Source organism: Oncorhynchus tshawytscha, linkage group LG04 (genome assembly GCF_018296145.1).
Source record: "Oncorhynchus tshawytscha isolate Ot180627B linkage group LG04, Otsh_v2.0, whole genome shotgun sequence".
Classification (NCBI taxonomy): domain Eukaryota; kingdom Metazoa; phylum Chordata; class Actinopteri; order Salmoniformes; family Salmonidae; genus Oncorhynchus; species Oncorhynchus tshawytscha.
The window spans coordinates 65763759-65768518 of record NC_056432.1 but is presented as its reverse complement, the minus strand read 5'-3'; positions in this window follow the sequence as shown (position 1 = coordinate 65768518).

The following is a 4760-nucleotide window of genomic DNA, read 5'->3' as shown; positions in this document are numbered from 1 at the left end:
TGTGTAACCAGCCGTCATATCTGTTCCATCCGCTAGGGACGTTTCCCTTTATGACATAATTTGTAATCAATGTATGATCCATTCTGGGTAGATGTAATTTTGTGTGATTATTTAGGTATTTAGTAAATAAATATTTAAACCAAATTTTGTATTGCTGATTCAACTTGTTAGCCAGGGTTTGTGAAGATTTTCAGATGAGACTAAATAAGGTGACGATTAAATATTGACTGCTATTGAGGTAAAAGATTACCAGGTCTTTAAGAGTTTATTCGGAAGATAACAGCTCTATAAACATTATTTCGTGGTGCCCCAACTTTCTAGTTAATTACATTTACCTGATTAGTTTAATCAGGTTATATTAATTACAGAGAAATTATTTTATAGAATAGCATGTCATATCACTTAATCCGGCATAGCCAAAGACACGACAATGTTCTAAGGACCTCTTCAGACGTCCAAAACCACATTGTGTTTCTAGTGATCAGTCTGCAACAGTCTGAATAGAGAGGGATGTATGAGGAGAGTGATGGGATGAATATGGGGAGTTGTGAGTGTTTGTATGTTTGCTGTAGAACAGTATATGTACAGTATAACAGGAATCAACATACAATCAGATAAAAGGATAAAGGGTATTAAAAATATGAAACATTTAAATGAGAAAATAGTGACAGGAGGAGTAATGGAAAGAGTGACAGGAGGAGTAATGGAAAGAGTGACAGGAGGAGTAATGGAAAGAGTGACAGGAGGAGTAATGGAAAGAGTGACAGGAGGAGTAATGGAAAGAGTGACAGGAGGAGGAATGGAAAGAGTGACAGGAGGAGTAATGGAAAGTGTGACAGGAGGAGTAATGGAAAGAGTGACAGGAGGAGTAATGGAAAGAGTGACAGGAGGAGTAATGGAAAGAGTGACAGGAGGAGGAATGGAAAGAGTGACAGGAGGAGGAATGGAAAGAGTGACAGGAGGAGTAATGGAAAGAGGGACAGGAGGAGTAATGGAAAGAGTAACAGGAGGAGTAATGGAAAGAGTGACAGGAGGAGTAATGGAAAGAGTGACAGGAGGAGTAATGGAAAGAGTGACAGGAGGAGTAATGGAAAGAGGGACAGGAGGAGTAATGGAAAGAGTGACAGGAGGAGTAATGGAAAGAGTGACAGGAGGAGTAATGGAAAGAGTGACAGGAGGAGTAATGGAAAGAGGGACAGGAGGAGTAATGGAAAGAGGGACAGGAGGAGTAATGGAAAGAGTGACAGGAGGAGTAATGGAAAGAGTGACAGGAGGAGTAATGGAAAGAGGGACAGGAGGAGTAATGGAAAGAGTGACAGGAGGAGTAATGGAAAGAGTGACAGGAGGAGTAATGGAAAGAGTGACAGGAGGAGTAATGGAAAGAGTGACAGGAGGAGGAATGGAAAGAGTAACAGGAGGAGTAATGGAAAGAGGGACAGGAGGAGGAATGGAAAGAGTGACAGGAGGAGTAATGGAAAGAGTGACAGGAGGAGGAATGGAAAGAGTAACAGGAGGAGTAATGGAAAGAGTGACAGGAGGAGTAATGGAAAGAGTGACAGGAGGAGGAATGGAAAGAGTGACAGGAGGAGTAATGGAAAGAGTGACAGGAGGAGGAATGGAAAGAGTAACAGGAGGAGTAATGGAAAGAGTGACAGGAGGAGTAATGGAAAGAGTGACAGGAGGAGGAATGGAAAGAGTGACAGGAGGAGGAATGGAAAGAGTGACAGGAGGAGTAATGGAAAGAGGGACAGGAGGAGTAATGGAAAGAGTAACAGGAGGAGTAATGGAAAGAGTGACAGGAGGAGTAATGGAAAGAGTAACAGGAGGAGTAATGGAAAGAGTGACAGGAGGAGTAATGGAAAGAGTAACAGGAGGAGGAATGGAAAGAGTAACAGGAGGAGTAATGGAAAGAGTAACAGGAGGAGTAATGGAAAGAGTGACAGGAGGAGTAATGGAAAGAGTGACAGGAGGAGTAATGGAAAGAGTGACAGGAGGAGTAATGGAAAGAGTGACAGGAGGAGGAATGGAAAGAGTAACAGGAGGAGTAATGGAAAGAGTAACAGGAGGAGTAATGGAAAGAGTGACAGGAGGAGTAATGGAAAGAGTGACAGGAGGAGTAATGGAAAGAGTGACAGGAGGAGTAATGGAAAGAGTGACAGGAGGAGTAATGGAAAGAGTGACAGGAGGAGTAATGGAAAGAGTGACAGGAGGAGTAATGGAAAGAGTAACAGGAGGAGGAATGGAAAGAGTAACAGGAGGAGTAATGGAAAGAGTAACAGGAGGAGGAATGGAAAGAGTAACAGGAGGAGTAATGGAAAGAGTGACAGGAGGAGTAATGGAAAGAGTAACAGGAGGAGTAATGGAAAGAGTAACAGGAGGAGGAATGGAAAGAGTAACAGGAGGAGTAATGGAAAGAGTGACAGGAGGAGTAATGGAAAGAGTAACAGGAGGAGTAATGGAAAGAGTAACAGGAGGAGGAATGGAAAGAGTAACAGGAGGAGTAATGGAAAGAGGGACAGGAGGAGTAATGGAAAGAGTAACAGGAGGAGGAATGGAAAGAGTAACAGGAGGAGTAATGGAAAGAGTAACAGGAGGAGGAATGGAAAGAGTAACAGGAGGAGGAATGGAAAGAGTAACAGGAGGAGTAATGGAAAGAGTAACAGGAGGAGTAATGGAAAGAGTAACAGGAGGAGTAATGGAAAGAGTGACAGGAGGAGGAATGGAAAGAGTAACAGGAGGAGTAATGGAAAGAGTAACAGGAGGAGTAATGGAAAGAGTGACAGGAGGAGGAATGGAAAGAGTGACAGGAGGAGTAATGGAAAGAGTGACAGGAGGAGTAATGGAAAGAGTGACAGGAGGAGTAATGGAAAGAGTGACAGGAGGAGGAATGGAAAGAGTAACAGGAGGAGTAATGGAAAGAGTGACAGGAGGAGTAATGGAAAGAGGGACAGGAGGAGTAATGGAAAGAGTGACAGGAGGAGTAATGGAAAGAGTGACAGGAGGAGGAATGGAAAGAGTAACAGGAGGAGGAATGGAAAGAGTGACAGGAGGAGGAATGGAAAGAGTAACAGGAGGAGTAATGGAAAGAGTGGGTTGTTTTCTTTGGACATTCAAATAGCCATTTTGTCCAGTGTGTTTGTCTTTCTCAGACTGAATGGAATTCTCCTTCACTGCCTCTAATCTGACCTAATCCCACCTCAATAATCCTGTTGGTCTTCATTGATTTGGGCTAAATAAACTGTGAAGTCACTGTGTGTGTGTGTGTGTGTGTGTATCTGTGCGCTTGCACAGGTGTATATTTGTGTCTTTTCCCACCACTCTATTCCCCTCACGTCGAGACACCCAGTTTAAAATGTGGTCTTTCCAGCACTGAGGGGAAATCAATATGGCACGACGCTAAATACAATAGAGACGACTAGCTCCACACAATAGAAAGCTGAACAAATGCCCCAGAAAAGAAAAGCTCTATCCTCATACCAATGGACCTTTTGATGAAGACTACAGTGTTTAGCTACTCTATCAACACATGGATACTCTGTGGTATGAGAGAGAGAGAGAGAGAGAGAGAGAGAGAGAGAGAGAGAGAGAGAGAGAGAGAGAGAGAGAGAGAGAGAGAGAGAGAGAGTTCCTCGCTGCAGGGAGTAGAGTAATAGAGCTGTGTAAAGTCATGCCACTCCTCCTGCACCAACCGCCTGCACAAACAAACAACAACAAACTCTGTCAGTCTTCTTTCACAATCAACTGATGAAGAGGATCAAAGACAAATAAATGTTTCAAAAGATTTATCTGTCATCAGCTCCATTCTTGTCTGCTCCTCTCACTCATAGGTCAGAGTAGGTGGGTGGGTGGTATCCCTTTACACAGGGTTACACCCTTTCATCCTCTCTTTCCCTCCTCATCCTCACCCTTCTTCATTCCTTTCTTCCCACTTCGACTAACAATAACCCCCCCCCCCGTCGCACTGCATCGCCCTTTGAAGTTAATGAGACAAACTATCAGCCGTACCGATTTTAATTAGAAAACGGACAGAATGATTACATTTTTAATTGAAGCTGTCATTTTCAATTAAGATATGAGGTCCTTGAGAATCCCTCTCATCTCTCCCTCCGTTATTTATTCATTTATTGGCACACTCCCTCACTTTTTTACTCCTCTGCCAGATCCCCTGCTCCCCTCTATCTCTCCTCTTCCCAGAGCTAAAGACCCGTCTCATCAGTTGACCAGGTGCACCTCTCCACTGTAGAGGACCATCCTCTCTCTCCTCTATGCCCTTTTCCACCCTTCCTCTCTCTCTCTCTCCAGTCCAAACTCCTCCCTCCTCTTATCGCTTCTCTTTTCCCCTCCCATCTCCCCTGTTTCTGCCTCACGCTCCGCTCCATGTTTTTGCTTCCTCCCTCACTCCTCTATCTCACTCCTTCTTTCCTTGCTTCTCCCCATCTCCTTGTTTCTCCACTCCTTCTCCTCCACATCCCACTTTCACTCTACTCTTCTCGTCTATCTCTGTATCCCTCCCACTCTCCAACACTCCTCATCTCTTCATCCTCCCCTCTCCTCCCTCCCTCTCCAATAAATGGTTCTAATCAGAGGGCTGAAGAGATACATTAGCCTCTCTGGCGTGTCTGAGACGAGCCCTGTCTCTCCCTGCCTCGCCATCTTTTCTTTCCACACACACAAACACACACAAACACACAGCATTCCAAGTTAGACCACATTTAACAGAAGAATGCTTGCAACTGATTTTATTTTGATCTGATCGGAGG